General features: G+C 37.6%; 1 long non-coding RNA gene across 1 annotated transcript in view; it reads right to left on the bottom strand.

Annotated features, from left to right (window-relative positions):
* Positions 1-9,586: 9,586 nt before the first annotated feature.
* Positions 9,587-18,099, bottom strand: part of LOC127390703 (uncharacterized) — a 34,419-nt gene continuing 25,906 nt past the window's right edge. The window contains exon 4 of the long non-coding RNA XR_007890916.1: positions 9,587-10,161. This is a non-coding gene — a long non-coding RNA (uncharacterized LOC127390703). The remainder of the gene's footprint in view (positions 10,162-18,099) is intronic.

Genomic DNA, 18,099 nt, shown 5'->3' with positions numbered 1-18,099 from the left:
TACTTATATTCTTTTGAGTACATTTTTAGATGTTAAATGAAAAGACCAGACATTCCTAAGGAGTACATCATTTGAGCCTTGATCCTCAAAGTTCTTTGTGTCCTTGAAGACACAAGTTATTTAAAGAATTTTGTAACCTATTGAGAAGGTTACATGATTTTCAACAACATCTGTATAGCTCAAGTAAAATGAGCAATGTGCAATGAGTAAGGTATAATGTCTTAATTGCTCAAGGACAAGAGATGTCTCCACCAAAGCATAGTATTAAATTGTGAAGGGACTGTAGCCTTCTCAGGACTGTCCTGAAGCTCTGAAATGAACTCCTATGAGCACTTAGGGCCATCACAGGCTGCATTACTTTCTGTTTTGCAAAGCCTAACTCTTTGAGTCCTCCAACTTATAAAAGCATTTCAGCAGTAAATGCTTTATATTAAAACAAAACAATAAAAATCCCAAATAACCCTGGATACAAACATGCAAAAATCCTATTGAAACAAAGCCTTTGCTGAGGTCTGCTTTTCTTCTTTGAAAATGGTGAAAGGAGGAAGAATGTGGGAAAAATATCAGTCACACACATTACTCATGTTAATAAATAAAATGAGCCAGAGTCTGTTGTCTGTCCCCAAGTGTGAGTGTCATGGTTGCCTTGCCTACAGTTAGATATGTCCCCTCTCCCCAGCAAGATCCTAGTGCCTTTTAGAGAACATTCTGACCCATGTGATTCCCCAAACCATGCCTGAAAGTGACTGGGATAGTAACCAAGGTTAAAAATGTGTGAGGGAGAATGCCAACACATACAGTATGGATAGTCACAGGCCAATGCCCTGGCTCTACAGGACTTTCTTGTGCAGATGTAACCAGTAGAATAAGAGCCAATGTAGTCTGTAGAAAGTAAGATGCAAAGGAAACGAGAACAAAGACAGACTCAGATGAAAAGAGAAGAGTGAGTTCAGCAGAGCTCACAGCATGTTACTGAGGCAGGAATTCAGATCTAGGTGTTTAAAATCACACTGCAAGCTATACAGCACTATCTGTACAATCTGGAGGTAGGATGCCAACATAATGAAGAACTGTTTATTAAACCTTTTTGAAGGACAGCTGGAAAGAATGCTATCCTTCTACATCTGTGCAGGGAAATGCTCCAGAAATACAGTTACAAGCTGCATGGTGGGTCCTACTTTTCACCCTAGCTCAATGAAGAATTGTGTTTTTCTTCACCTTGAATGCAATTTATCCTCTCCTCATGGCCTAGGTATCCTTCCCACATATACCTGGTTTCCTGGGATAGCCCTGGTAGTGAATAGCTGAGAGACCAGGACTGCAGGAAGCAACAGCTCTTATTTCAAAGGTCTCCCAAAACTGTATTAAGATGTGATGTGGATTTGACTATTTATCAGACAGAAGGTTTGCAGTGATACCTGGCATCTCAGACTCAGCCAGAACTCTATTAAAAGAAACCAGTATTGTAAAGCTGAAAAGTGGCTGTCGAATCAATGTGAAATATTCATAAAGCAGCATTGCCTCATGTGCTGGTACAAAAAATCATGCCTTAACCTAGTTGTTACAGAGTCCTGGATAGCCTGCCAGCACAGAACAAGAACCTGCTCCTATAACTGAAGCTCCAGCAGCTCCCTCATTGAAGTGCTTCCTCATGCAGTCAAATTCCAGTTTCAAGAATCACATTCACCAGACGTTATCTGTCAATGCATTTCTTCCTTCTTCTGTAATGTTTTCATGCCTGTAGCATTTCTTTTAAACACAGATATGAATTTACAGAGCAAGATAAGGAGTCTGAAATGCTTTTTTGTTGCTGTACCTACAGCACAGGTATAGGTGCCTTCTAGTCACATGGCAGTGTTGCTGTCAAGCAGCCGTGCAGTTCCTTGCCTCCCACATGGACATCTGGTTTGTCCTTGTTCTTTGGGCTCCAGCTGTATTTTGTAGAGGCAGCCACAAAGCTTTTCATCAATTGCAAACAATTATTTTGGACCTCTGTTTCCTTAGCTGAACTTTTGTGTGTGTGAGTTGAGATCATGTGATTTCATTATTTTGTCATGAAATGTGAAATCTATCCTTAGAGGTGATGACAACAACATAACCTACTTCAAGTTTCTTCTGGAGGCAGTAAAACTAAAGAACAGTTTTGACTGGAACTTGTATTTTATAGTTTTTGCTTTATGTCCTGTTGTAAGACAGTTGGTTTATAATTTTATTCCAGAATGCTTCCCTCCCTCCCCCCACATTTTTGCTACTGTGATTTGTATTTTCCGGCAGCAATAGTGAAGCTTTGCCCTGGAGTAATCCCATAAACACTTGTAAAAAGCATAATTTTTCACAGTCAGATATTCATAAGGCAAAAACTGGGTAGCTTCATGCAGCAATAGCAAAGGGCTGCAGACAGGCTGTCTAGTGGATTGTGCACTAGGCTGGGATCCAGGAATGCCTGAATCCTAGTGCTGGCTCTTCCACCAGCTTGCTGTGTGGTCTTGGGCCTGGGCAAACTACAGCCCCTGTCTCACAAGTTGCCCATATATAAAAGGAGGATAATAATATATGCCTGCTTCACAGGAGTCAACACTCCAGTGTTAATGTTTTTGCAGAACTCTGAAAAGCTAAGGAGCTGCCAAAGTGTTAAAGCTTTCTACAAGCAAGGCGCTTGTCTTTCCATTTAGCATGTAGCTTGCTTTAGTGAGCAAAAACATTTCAACCACCTGCAAAGTTTTACAGACACTGTTGGATACCCAGTGATGTTTTTAATTTATACTAGTCCAATTAGATGGAGTTCTTTAAAAGAAGAACAAAGGAGTGGTTTTGCCCTTTTTATGCACTTTAGTTGACTTGGTTATTTCCTTTCCCTGTGCTCTGTACTTTATGCTGTACATTAGCCAACTCTTAGATTCCTAGATCCACTACTGATTTAGACAAGTGAAATCTATTGAACTCATATGGTCTTTTTGTTTGCACATCTGACATTCAGGCAGTCAGTCTTTTTGGTAAAGTTAAACTAGCTGACATTGCACTACATGCAAAATAAAATCAAGATCATCCATGATAAAGTTACCAGTCAATAATAATTCTGTCCTCCTGAACTATCAAAGCACAAAGCTTTCTGGAGTCAGAGGGTATTGACTGTCATGCCTGCATTTAACCTGCCACAGACATGCAGATGCAATTCTAGAGAAATTATTTGCACAAATTGTGTAAAAGACATGGTGTGGAGCTCTAGGAGAAGAGAGACCAAATGTTTAATTTTTCATGGAACCTGTTTGTGGTTGTTGTTCGGGGTTGTTGTTTTTTTTCCTTGCTGTTGAAGATGAAACCATATAGGAACTGAGGCTGAATTTCAAGAGCCGTTTTGGTCAACATGACAAATGTTTTAGAACCATGAGGCAGTTTGTTCAGATGTTTCTGATACACCATTTGAAAGCACTACTTGTGATTCAAGTATCAGAAGGCAGTAACTAGTGTAGAAGAGTTAATGTCCAACAACTTTCACATAAAAGCAACATCTGTCTCTATGAATTCTTTCTCTGCTTCTTTCCAGTGAACCCTTTGATGATCTTAAGTCTCTTCTCTGACACAACTCAAATTGGTAATGCAAAAAAAAAGCCATTTTTTTCACATTAAAATTGACCAGCCTCTGAGTTCAACCTTTTTACAGAAGGGTCTGGTGAGTAGTTTTACACTGGCCTTGCACCTATTTTGGGAGCATGCATTGGGAACATAGAAGAGCTGGATGACTGCTAAGTAAGAGAAAGAGAAATATTACCTTCTTTAGGGATCAGTAAGCTTGAACTTTAGTTTATCTAGGTATCTAGAGTTATTAATAGGGTTACTACCAGCAATAAAGGCAATTTCCAAGCTGCAGGCTTTCAGGTGGATTTACGGAATAAGGTGCAGTTTCATGTTATGTTTCATGTAATCAAAAAATACTTCTACTCTAGGTACATAATTTTGTCTGCTACTGTGGTCAGACCCAGAGATTATGTGGTTGCATGATGAACTGGTGAGCTTGGACATCTTGTGAAAAAATAATGCCATGCTCTGTTGAGAACAGCTAGTTGAGCCAGCTTCTCCTGTGGCTGCACAAACACTAAATACAGTATGAGGGAGGGGCAGAAACTCATTGCCTTTGGTCAGAGAAAAGAAGAAAGCCTCATTTTTTTATCACACACACCAGCTAGACCTCATCAAGAGTAACATGAAATAATACACTAAGAAACACCTCAGTAGGAAAGAGCAAATCCCAAAGAGAGGCCAATGGTGTACAAAAAAATGAATCTCTAGTGTTTCATATGAGGATGCAAGTATCTTGTGACAACCAAGATTCTCAGAAGCTATACTCAGGCCTAAGACCTAAGCCACAGTAGGTAACCTAACCTAATCTAAATGCTAATAGAAACAGATTTGTTTGTTTCCATTTGAGATGCCTGTGTCTTTAGATGTTTTGTTTGCTCTTTAACCAGTTTCAGATTAGCAAATATATGCTTTTATTTTTATGGTATTTGAGTTCACAAAGGTTTCAGAGTAGCTGCATAATACTGAGGTCTCTCATCTTTTGAAAAGAGCCAGTTCCTAAACGTTTAGTGTGTTTCACAGTGCCTTCCTCCCCGAATCATTCCACCAATGCTACCCTTGTCTGTGAAAGTGAGTGGCAAAGTGCCTTCCTGACCCTGTGCAGCACCACCAGCCAAGAACACTCTCTGTCTTGCAAAGATGAGACACGTAATATGCCTGAAACCCCCAAAATCCCTGCAGGCTACTATGACAGTTTCTTCACTGCCATGTCAATGGGCAGGAGAGTAGCTTTTCCAAAAGCTCTGGTACACAACTCCATATATCATGTTACTTACAGACCCTGTAAGACACATTGCAAACACCTTCTTTGAGTATCATCTATTAGAAAGGTGTTAGAACACATATATATTTTTATTTAATATAGAATAATATTGCATTAATAGAAAACTGTGTATTTTTCTATAGTTATGTGTTAATACATAGAATTTAACAATAACTCATGTAAATATATTAAACTATTGTAATTTATGTATAACGTTCTATGTAGTCTATTATATATACTTATATTTATTTATATAAGGAAATATATTTTATAATGTTTTGTTCTTTTATTTTGTCAACACTTTCTCTTGTAGATACAAGCTATACCATTTGTTACTGAGCTGACCCCCAACTGTGTCAAAAGCCTCATCTTCTAACAACAAATCTTTAATATGGATAATAGAGATAATTAAATCTAAAAGAAAACAAGAACTTCCTTTCCTTGTAATTTCTGCCTCAATGTGATTATCTTAATGATTTGAACAATGCCTAATGGATAAACCTAAAGAGGAACAATGAACTTTTACTATTCTGCTTCTATTGGGGAATCAGCTATATCTGTAGATAGTAATGGGGCACTGGAAAAGGTATCCTTTCTTGACAATTTTACTTTAGAACCTTCCAACAGCATTCACTTGAGTTTGCCCAGCAGTTCCTTGTTTAACCATGCAGGTCTCCTGGCTCCCTTACAGGATCCTGCACTCCACCATCTTGTGATCACTGCAGCCAAGGCTGCAATTGACTGTCACTACTCCAACCAGACCCTCCTCGTTGGTGAGCACAAGATCCAGCAGCACTCCTCTCCTACTTGGTTTGTCCACCATTTGTATCAAGAAGCTATCATCGATGCATTGGAGGAACCTCCTAGACTGTGAATGGATTTTTCACCTTTTAAATGAATCTTTTTCACCTTTTAAAAAAGAAAATCTTGCAAAATAATATAACTCAAACTAAAGGACATTCTTCAGTTTCTGATAACTCAAATCTATTTACTTGTTTTTATCTCCGATTTTATAGTATTTTATAGGCATAGCAGGCACCAGGTAGCAATTTAAATCTGTCATTGCTAGGCTTTGTGAATGAGCACACAAACAACATCATTTTTGAGCACCTTTTAAAAACACCCTTTAAAAATCCAGGAAGCCCCACTGTAATCTGTTTAACAGAAACTCCCACTCTGAAGAAGAACAGGAGGATTAAATTATAATTGTTTGGGAATAGGGAGACAGTGGTGGAAATGATCTCCAAGTACTATCTCTGCCAATTGCTGGTTTCATCTGCAACTTTTTTTTAATTGTAAAATTTGTGTTTTGCATTGAAATTAAACCAAAAATTTCACATTTTTACAAGGAGAAACTAATTTCCTTTACTGATTAGCTGATACAATACATTACTTGGTGCCACAGATCATATACTGTGTCTGGAACAGGTGCTGTATATGGTAGCTACCACTTCTCAGTTGGTGACAACTGTATTGCTTTTCTTTAGACAAAGTTGTGGAATATGGAGATAGAAAAAATCAGCAGCAAAATAACCCTACTAAGACCCATTTACTTTTCTCATTCACAGTGCAGGAACCTGGCTTAGCCATTTTTCCCATTTCTGCATTTTTTCTAGTTATATTTTCCCTATTTATATACTAAATAACTATTTCCCTCAGTGGTATTAACAGCAATCAGAGATTTGTAGGCTATTCTTGAATTAGGCAAACAGGAAATTGGGGTAGATTTACAGAATGCTTAGCCCTATATTAACCATCCAAACCCATAAAAGAATTAACTCATTTCTGCTAACTCTGCCCCTGCTCTTTTATATTCCAGCTGCACTTGGAGGACTCGAGTAGCACAACCATATGTATAACCCACCATGTACAACTGTATAATTATTATTACTCTCTCTATTTTAGCATATAATCTTGCAAAGAATAGAACTTCCAGGAATTCTTTTGTGCCACCAAAATAGGCACACTGCATACTATACATATATACTAATCACAACTGAGGGCCTGTGCTTGGTATAGAGCACTGCATCCTGCTGCTAAAACACTTTCTCCATAGTGCAGTAATTGAGGTCGAGAGTTGGCAAGGCAGCTGGACGTGTGCTGAAGGTTTAGAAAGTTTTTAGACTGTTAAAAACAAAAATTTAAAAGCTGTAATGTAATTTAAACTCGGCTAGACTGAAACCTTTTTATTTTACCTAATTTAGTTACTCTCAAGTTAAAAAGAACAGTTCGAGTTTTTCTACCTGTTCTTTCCTGTGTAATTGAAGTGAGGTTTATTAGAGGAGAAGACAGTGAAAGGCACTAAATATTTCCACACACATTTTACTGGCTATTGGAATGGAAAAAGCCACCACCACACTAACACAAAATGGCCATGACATACACCTGCTTTCTCTTTGTGTGATCTCTTACCCTCTGTTTGTGTGGAAGAATAAAATTTTCACTCATAGTTCTTTTTCCTATAAACATCAGGACAACCTTTGGGTTTCTGTTACTTTATTTCTACCTCCTTGTATTACAAGTACAGTCTGCTGCTAAAATGTGCTTTTGTCTCTGAAAACCACTAAAATAAATGGCTCTTCTGCTGTGGAGACAGGCCTTTTATTTGATGCTGCTGACTTTATTATTTTATAAAACTTTGATCTGCTCATCTCCAGGTCTCTGACTGTCTGTGGGATATGTAAGGGTCACAGACACCAATATTGCAACCGCACAATAAATGTAGGAACAGGTAATGCAACAGTGGACTACAAGCAAGAGCATTTACCTCTGAGAATTACAATGGAGGAGGGAGGACCTCTGATAAAATGACTTTTGAAGAGCCCAGTTGAATTGTCAGTGTAAATCTCAGGAGTGAAAAGCAGTTTTCTTCTGTTAAACTGAGAAATTCAGACTATTTCCCAAGTAGAGATACTGTTTAGGAAGATATGTCAACAAACAACTCACTGGAAGTGAATGTGTAATGGCAGTAAGAAATTAATGTGTTTCTTGATGTGTTGGTTTTTTTGTTTGGTTGGTTGGTTTTGTTTTGTTTAATATCCTAATGATACTATGAACCCAGATGGTTTGTAAATTTCTTACCTGAATCTGGTAATATGAATGTCTATAGGAAATAACTTTCAGGACTGTAGTACAGGACGATAGAAGTGATTTATTTAATGAAGAAATTACATTTGACGAAATTTAAAATGGAATCTAAAATAGATTTGTTTGAAGAAGAAATGGATTTTCTTTAGGAAGTTATGCAAATAAAAAAAAAATTATCCATGTCTTATGACTTAGGAGACCAGTAACAGAAAAATCAACTGAAAACTTTCTATTAATATATTACTGATAAATCATAGGTTGAGGTTTGTTTAAACAAATGGTTTGCAAGATAGTTTCCAATAACAGACATAACATTTGGAAAAAGCCTGATCAAATAAATTATTCCATTAAAACAAAAGCAGATTCACTGGAAAATTTACCTACTAAAATGACTGAAGAACTTTTGCCATTAGGTGATGAGACTATCTGTTGAAAGAAAACAAGATGATAAAATTAACAGCAAGTTATTTGCATTTAAAAATATCAGAAAACTGGCATTAGTTTCTAGTAAGAAAAACTATTTTTTCTACTATAAAATGGAAATCTGTGGCTTAAGTTCTGCTCAGGTTAGCTGCTCTATAGGTGTTAATTTTTATAATTATGATTTATTGTGAATGAAGGAATGAGTAGAAGACCAACTGAAAGACTTTCTGACTAAGATATGGACAGTGTTCCAGAACTTCTTCAGATTGACATAGTTCTGGAACCTCTTCAGAGTGACACACAGAACTAGGGCTATGATGGAGGATGACAGGGTATCACACTAATTTTCCATGACTCTTTGCTCACAAGGCCCCAAACCACCCAGGTTTTTTAGGAAAAGCTTAATGCCTTGTTAGTATTATAATAATAATTATTGTTTGCATTATCATCAGATAAGAAACCCAGATTTTGACCATAAGGCTTCCCAGAAATCTAGAAAGACTAGAATTCTACCTTCCCTCCCCACCCCCAACCCCCATCTTCCCTCCCCTCCTTTTTCTGTAGGTATGTACCAGACCAAGTCCAGAGTAGAACAGTTCTGTGGAAGAAAGTGTAGAATTTTGTACTTACCAGGATAAATATTTCTCAGCTGAGTCAATGAGCATTTTATGACAAAGACAAGACAGGGTGACAAGGTGGTTCTTTTGGTTTCTGAAATGCCTGTTCTAGATACCAGATCTTAAAGACCTGCCACAATATTTTATATTCTTACTCTGTTCTCTTTCTGCAAACTCCTAGGCAAAAAAATATAAGCTTTAATTTTACAGGAAATTTCACTAGATCTTTTAAAAGGTTTTTATTATGTGCTTTTAAAATACTCTGCTATTTTGATACTATTTTACTCTAATTTCTCTATGGCTGTTGCACAATGAAATCTTAATCCTTTTTACAGGTTAGTCTTTATTATTGTAAACACAGTGGACTGACTTTTAATTTTTTTCCCCCACTTTACTCATTAAATATATTAAAACACACTCTAATCTCATAAAAAATGTTTTTAGAATGTCTGTGGCTTTCCTTGCCTATCATTGAAATGCTACTTTAACCTATTTAAATTAGTTCAAATGCTCACACACATTCCTGGGAAAGGAAGTTTCAAAGATCTTCTGTTTAATATTGCTGATATATTGTTACAGCTAGAAGTCCTTTTCATTGCAAAAATTGTATTTCTTAAAAAAATTAAAGTAAGGGAATTATATATTCAGCATAAGTTCAGAGGAAAAAATCAGGAAAATACCTTCAGGATGACTTCTCAGGGAATGTGCTTTAGTTATAAAAGGCTAATATTTGACCTTTGGATTACAATTTGGTCCATTTTGGATAACATTTTTAAAGTAAACTGGATAAAATGCACTAGAATATCTCAGAAGAAATAATTGAGTCTGGTGTCTGCGTCAGCAGAGATCACTGATTATATTGGACTCTTATCTCTGATGTCTGTAGTTTTGCTATAGGGAATCTATTCTGACATGCTTCATACAGTAATATTGGAAGCTCCTCTACTAATGAATATGAAAAGAAATGGCATAGAAGGTAATAATAATAATGATAATTAAAAAATCCTCTTGAAGAAGTCCTGAAGCAATTGGAGAAGTTCAGTGCAATACATTCTTCCTGAATGTTCACTCTCTTTACAGACATTGCAGGTTGCAGAGCCATTTTACTTCTCACTGCTGATGCATTATTTTCTCCCATGCTGTGTCACAGCATACCATCTTGTTTTGCAACCTTTGAAGCCAGGAGTCAAATTTCTAAAACATAAGAAAAATATTATGTACACATTTTTTTGTTGTTGTTTAAGAAGCAACCTGCCTCCATGGGGGGGGGGGGGGGGGTGATGGTGGCAGTGGATTGCAATTTAAAAAGCATAAAATTTACATAATTTGATTGTAGAATTGTATTTGTAAACATTTCAGTTTCTGCCTGTGGAATTGCAAGTGTAAGAACAGCTGTCTCAAAAAATCTGTGATTATCACAGGTAATTAATTTACCTGAAAGACAGCAAGAAAACAAAACCTGACTCCTGTTTCAGACAATTTGCTATTCTATATGTGCTGTGAGACGAAGGTGACAGTGATACACGAAGGTTCAACAGTTGCAGCTGTAATGAAGTCTTAATTTTGAATGTTAGCAATGTGGCTCAGACTGAAGGTGTGACTTTAATGACTATAACAAACATTTGCTGTATTTTAACATCAATTCTTAGTCCAAAAAGGGAAACGCTTACATTTCCTTGGGTATCTGAGTTCTTGATAAATTTAACCATGTTTTTATCTTTAAAATTTCCTTTTCCATACCTTCACTCGCCAGATAATAACAATATTGATGCATACAAACACATTCAGCATACAACAGCAATTATTTATTTCTAAAAACAAAATCTGTAAGATTAACAGTATCTTGTCTCCCCAGAGGAGGGTTTAGAAGTCTTGAAAGAAAGCACCTGTGTCCTAGGAAATATTTGTTCACGAATGCCAAGAGGAAAGTATCTCTGCTTTCTCATATCCTGTAATCTTATTAAGTATCTTGCTGCCAAACAGCAGCATTTAGAAGACATAATGACATGTGGGTGATCTAGAAAAATAAAAAAAGATAATGGTTAGAATTTAGGAAGCTCAGGAAAGTTGTTGTTCCAGAAATGTGAGTATTTCTCCCTGGCTGCTTTATTATTTAAACAATATACAGCTAGAGTCCTTTTTGTGACATTCACAGTTTGCAGGCAGGAAAAGCCTGTAAGAGAAGCATCATGTAGAAGGCTCCCTGTTGATTTTACTTTCTTTTCCCACTTATTTCTCTCTGAGTAATTCCACTTGAATCAGCAAGTCCTACCAACATCACCCCTTCTATAGAGAGAGCAGTGGAACTATGTGACAATTAACTCTCCAAAGAAGCAAGTCAGATGACATTTTATGTTGTGTTTTATTTAATTTTTAAATCAGTCAGGTATCTATTAGCAAACATTCTATATTCACAAAAAAATAGTAGTCTCTCAAGATGGATTTCTAATGTACTTGGGGCAGCTTACGGAGTTTCAAAACTCTGATTTTCACAGTGCTTTTTAGAATCTCTGGAACTTTCTAAAAGATGTGCAAAATCTTAGAGTTCTTTGGTGATAAAACCTTCAAGGTCTGTTGATGCATTCATGGAGGTGCTTGGTGCCAGCCTTATTTTTGTTGATTATTGGCTGAAGAGGAGTTTGCAGCCACCACAGTCCTACTGGCTGTCAGAAAGGCTGCTGTAGGCACTTCTACCCAGGCAGTACTTACTTTGGGATTTCTGGAGAGTGAAATTTATATCTTTGCATAGGAAAGGATAATTTATAGTAACGCATGCTCTAAAAGGTAGAAAAATGTATGTAGTTGACAAAGTTTGAGGAAACACTGAATAGAGTGCACTGTAGGTAAAACCATCACATTTCAGTTTTTTAAATAACTGCATTAATGTCTAAGATGTTCTGCTGCTTTGATCATTGCTGGGGTGAAACTGACAAAACTGATGCAAACTGGTAAAGGAACAGGAGGATCAGAGATAATTAAAAAGAAATCAAGGATTCCTGAGCATTAATACGATCTTTATGTTGTATTAAATGGTAATAAGTTCAGCCAGGGTAACTGAATGTATCAGTAACCTCACTTTTTTGGATAAAAGTAAAATAAAGTGTCTCATGGAAAATAAAAGCAAATCAGATATCAAAGGAAGAAAGAAAAAAATTCAGTGAAAGACAAAATGTAAACTGCTTGGCAAAAGACTGGGAGGAAAAAAGATCTGTCCTCACTTCCAGTAAGTGAAAAAAGAACTTATTTTGCATAAGCCATTTTCTTGGGAGATCTTCATAAGCTGATGAACTCAAATCTTGACAATATATATGGATTCTTATCCATCCATTGTTGAGAGGGATTGTTCTTATCCTTTGGTGAAGAGCTTATTTATCCAATGATAAAACTGTAAGCTTTATCTCCATCGGCAGGGGTTAAGATATGGGTAAGCAAGTGGACTGCTATCTGCTGGACATGCTTAATGGAGGACAGAAACAAACAGAGTATTGTCAAATTGTAAGAAGTTTCTCTCCTTCTTTATTTGCACATATTAGTGCTATTCTTCCTCCTGCTTAAAACATTTCCTTTTCTCCCTAGAGATTTCCTTATTTTTGCTGAACATTTGAACTGTAGGGTAATTCAGACTGAAAGTGACTAAAGTAGGTCATCTAGCTTAGATCTCTACCCAAACCAGGGCTAACTTCCAAGTAAGGTAAGATTGCTCAGGGCCTTGTTCTGTTGAGCTTCAAGTCATCCCCAAGGGTGGATATTCCACTACTTCTCTGGGCACTTCATCCAGTACTTGGCTGCCCTCATGGAGAATATTCTTTGTATTCAGCTAGCCTGAATTTCCCCTACTGCAGCTTGTGACTACTGCAGCTTGTCTTTTCAGTGTTCATTTCTAAGAAAAATCCACCTTTGTCTTCTCCATAACCCTCTTTTTGTAGCTGAAGACTGAAATCTGATCCTTCATTAGCCTTCTTTTCTCCACACTTACCAAACCCAGCTTTCTCATCCTCTTCTCATATGACATATACTCCACACCGCTCATGATTTTGGTGCCCTGTGATGGGTTCTCTCCTCTTCCTTGCTTCATGTTGTACAAAGAGGGGAATCATGATATGATGTTCTAATTGTGGCATCGTAAGTGCTAGGCAGAGAGAAATAACAGCTTCCCTCAACCTGCTAGCTGTGAATTTGCTGTGTCAGCCAAATATGCAGGAAGCCTTCATCACTCACAAGCCAAATTAATTTTCTGTCAACTGAATTCTCAATATAGATGTGACTCACCCTTACAGTTATCACAGAAGACTTCCTGGAGCTGTTATGTATGTACAATATCTATGCAAGAATTTCTATTAAAAAGAACACATCAAAACCAGAAACATTATTAACATGTTTCCTACTAAAAATGGGAGAAAAAAGAAATTCCAAATATTTTTTTTCTTGTGCTCTGGACACCCACTGAAATAAGTGAGTATAACATTTAGCTCTCAATGTAGACATGTAAAATATACATATATTCCTTTATGGAATCAGGTGACTGAAACAAGGAACTGCCTCCACCCAAACCACAGATATCTATCAAGGTGTGAGGTAATTCATAATTCAGCACTGTATTGGTAGATCATAAGTACTTGGAAGAGAAGCATCAGATTTATGAGTGAAACCAAAAAAGGAGCAGCAAAGATAAAAGGAAGTATCAAGTGGATATATGTAATAGAGAAAGGCTTGTACAGAGAGGTACTGGTTGCTTTGTCTTGAGAGAAATGATAATATAAATAAAGATTGAGAGTAAAAGATTTAGAATATACAGAAGGCATACTACTAGAAAGAATGGGTGTTTTCCCAACAGTTAGCCCTTGGTGATAAACACACCCCTATTTGTTTTTATCACTACTAGGTAGACATAACTTAAAAAAAAAAAATATATCTTTTTCTAATGTAAAGCCTCTCAAGTGTCTGATTTGGTTAAAGAGCAAATAGCTTTAGAGTCTAACAGATGGTGAGCTTCGAGGAGAATCTAGGCACCAAAAATGCACCGATTTAAGGGGTCATATACCCATGTACAAATGCATCACTCCAAGGAACTTGGTTTTAAACTGATGGCATTTGATAACTACAGTACCCTTCAGCTGGCAGTCTTAAATTGATGAGGGGTTAACATAGATTTTTTAAAGTATAGTTAGGTATCCTTAAAGCTAAACTGAAATAAGGGTCTGGGATTGAAGTGCTCAGACCAGTAAATCTGGACTGGTCTCTAACCAATATCAGTTTACTTCCCTCGTCTGCAGAAGAGCATAGAGCAACTAACACAGATGTAGCTGTCTAGGTTGAGTCAGAGGAATCAAGTATATGAAAGGAGTCACTCAGTGACTCGCCTGAAAAGAATGTTATTTCCTGCTACTGAAAATGAGGGCCCTTTCTGCCTAGACACTGAGCAAGGGCTAGATCTATTCTCAAGGTGATAAGGGACCCATAGAGCATGTGTGCTGTGTAGGGGAATAGAAACATCAAACAGTCTGACAAATGTGACTTTGTAAAGTGCATAGGATCCTTACAGTACTACATTGCAGCCCTCATATATCTAAGCCAGGCATTTCAGTAACAGACCAATTTATAAACTGGATACATAGGCAATAGGGATACCCAACAAAGCACAGATCCCCTTCTCTTTATTCCTTCTTCTTTCCATAATACATCATGCTACAAAAATGAAGGAAAAGTGCGAGAATGAGGTTATTTAATGTTTTCTTAGAAATAAAATATTTCAGCTGTCCTTCTTCCCTTTCCAGTCTGACCTCTCCAGTCCCAGATGGGCCTTGTTTCTGTCACATACATGTGAGTTTGTGTGTGTAAGTAAAATACCTTTGTTCTGAGAATGCACAAAGTAAAGAACAAAGCTTTGTTTGACAACACTTTATGAGTTCACAGTGTTATAATTTCAAATTGTATACTTAAACTGAAAGTATAATGCAGGGTATTTTAAAAAGGAAATTTAAAAACAATTAGGCCCTATTTTGTACAATTTTGTCAGCTATTTGAAAGATTTTTTTTTTTGTGGTTCTCATGGAATCTAAATTACCATGTGAGTCACTTAGGCATCCCTTTCTCTTTTCCTAGGAGCACTTTGGAAAAAGGGTGTTGCTCCAGATCTGACAGGGTTCAGCTGCACCAAATCCATTGCAAGCACCCAAGGAAGCATTCAATTACATGTTGAAATCACAACAGAAACAAATGAGGCAAAAGGATGGCTATGTAATTCCTTACGCTTCACACTTACGTATGAGCAGTATACTTTTTCCCCTGCCATGGCAAATTAAAGAACGGGCAGCAGGGAAAATGCTGTGCCAGCACTGCTGTGCAGAATCCGTGCTGTGCGCCACAGGGCACTAGGTATTACCTGTGCTAAGTGACACTGCAGCATTCGCTCACATAAGGAGACATCTGTGTTTCAGGCAGCACAGAAGCCTGGTATTCACTTTCATGGCCTTGTGTGAGCTGCCCTGCTGGTTAGTGCAGACAGAGGCAACAATTGCACACTGACACTCTGAAGGGAAGAGAGGCTTTAGTCCCTGCCCTGTGCCTGTTCCTGCATCACATAAAAAAGGTATCAGCACTAACTCCAGGCAGGCAGGTCAGGGCTGCATGTGCATTGCTAGCTGCTCTTGTCCCTCACCTCCTGCATAGAGAGTTTCTGTGATTCTTGAGAAAGTGATCCCAGTCATTCTTCATAGTCAAAGCAAGGCCCAGAATAGTATATTAGCACACCTTTAGTACTTTTTTTTTTTTTTTTTAGACATTAAAGTCAAAAGCCAAAGCATTTCTAGACAGAAGTCTGAGACGTTACTTTCAAGGATAAGCAGAGGAAACGTTAAGGCTAGTGTATCAGTTACAAATATCAGCTCTTACACAAAATGCACTTTTGTTTTTGTTCATCTTGGTGGTATAAGCAAAATTCCATGCTTTTGATACAAAATAGAAAAAAAATATCATTAACTTTACGATGAACTTGGTGTTGCTACCTTAGTGGCAAATGATAATGCATTACATTATAATGGACGTTGAGTTTTGTACTCTAAAAATTCATAAAATATGAACTGGCCACCATCGTGTATCACACTCTGGATGTTTAACCTGGAATTTTGTGAGTTCTCCTTTTCCCTGATCAGTTGTTAATGACAGTGATGGAAGAGCAAACACTTGACAAGCACTAGAAAAACTGTTTATCACTTTTCTGCTATAGTTTAAGGCCCAAATGGAAACCATATTCTACTCCATTCTCTGTCTATAATCTTGCAACTTGTAAGTCTAACAATTGAATCCACAGGGTGTTTCTTCCTTTTCAGCTGGCACACATAGGGTAGGTTGGAAATGAATTAACTTACAGAGAAATATGGTGTCACCTGGACATTTCTTACTGCAGGTGCCTGGGCAGATTCTGTCCACAGAAGATTTAAAATAGAGTTGGGAAAGAAGGTTTTGGAAGAAAGTGGTCCTGAGCTAAAATAAAAGACAAATGTTTCTGCTTTTCCATTCACAGAACTTCTATATTTCCAAAGCACTACTCAGAGTTTGTTGGAGTTGCAGTGAACAGTTTGTCAGAAATTCAGAATTCAAAGTCAAGCTTAATTTGAAAAGGTTATTGGCTAATCACTCTTTGGCTTTAGCTAACAAATAAGGTATAAAAACCTCCCAGTAGCTGCATATTTTAATCAGTTGTTCCATCTGGAAGTTAGCCAGAACAGAGTATGGGTTATACAAGAAAGGGTGACTCTGACAAAGTCACAAAGGGGGGAAATTTTGACCCCACAGCAAACAAGTGTGTTGAAGTGATTAATTAATTATTCTGTGGGATTTCTCTATTGATCCAAGTTAAGCCCTTGCCAGTTTCTTGTACATACGAGTACTTTCTTGTCAAATGAAGTGTTTGTTAGTCTTCTGCTCCTTCAGTTCTTGAAGGCAGTACAAGCAACATAGATTTGATCAATTACAAGCCTATATGTTACTAGTATAACTCCATTGGCTCACTGGACCATATCTAACTAACAAAAATATACCTGTTTTCTTCTGTGTGTACTTTACCCTCTGCCTCCTGATTTTGCACAGCCAGGAAAGGATTCAGAACAGCAGGTAGGAAAGCACAGCACAGAATGACAAAATGGAGTGCTACCATTGTAGCAGCTAGGAAATTTTCACTGAGCATCAAAATAAGTAAGACTGCAGAAACAGTTTTGTGCCATTGCTCAAGGTCAAATGACAAGATCAGTCAAAGGGCACACAGATTTCACAGAGGAGTTTTCAATGTGAGGTCATAAGCCTTAGAAGCATCTGTTTGAGTTGTGTGCGCTAAGAGCAGATGAGCCAAGAAAGTGAAGAGAAGGTCAGAAAAGCAAAAAGAGCTTGATCCTGTAGGAAAGCCAAAAGGCAAAACAAAACTGAGCAAAACATTTCTTGGGAGAAGCACTATAATTCAAATAAATTGTCTTTTGTTTACTATGAACCTTGCTAGGGAAAAAAAGGTGGGTTTGTATATTTTTTTCAGTAAACAAGATTGTGTGATGGTACCTAGCTGCAAAATCAGTGTCCTGCAAAAAAGCTCAAAAACCCAAACCACAAATTAAGGCATTACAGGAAGTGACAAATCCAACTCTACTCAAAAGTCCTTCAGAGTGTCCAGTGACAAAACAAACAGGCAGGTGGAGGAGAAACTTCTTTCCTTCCTCTCTGCAGATCATGGGTGGTGCCCTGCACTGGATTACGTGTTGGTGCCACATCTTTATGCCAAGATGCATGATACAGATAGGCTCACATCAATAACCAAAGAGCAGAGGTACACCCTGAAACACCTACACTGTTTTTCCCTTTTGTAATTCAGGTACTCTTCAACTGCAAAGAAGCTAGTGATAAGCTGGGGTGCTGGTACAGCACTGAGGAGTGTGTGGTTGGCAGCAGCGCAGCAGCTGCACAGAGATGGAAACTGGGGTGGCAATGGAAAAGCAAACCCTGGTAGCTTGACCTTTTTCCCTCCTCAGTATAACCTGTGCCAGAAGGACTGATTGGAATACTTATCTGGCATGTGGGAGTTCTGTCTTTACATTTAATAAGAAATGTAAATTTAAATTCCCAAGCCAACACCCCTACCAATATTCT

The sequence above is a fragment of the Apus apus genome, chromosome 1, assembly GCF_020740795.1.
Source record: "Apus apus isolate bApuApu2 chromosome 1, bApuApu2.pri.cur, whole genome shotgun sequence".
NCBI lineage: Eukaryota > Metazoa > Chordata > Aves > Apodiformes > Apodidae > Apus > Apus apus.
The sequence above is the reverse complement of the archived record's forward strand: the minus strand, read 5'-3'. Positions and strand labels throughout refer to the sequence as shown.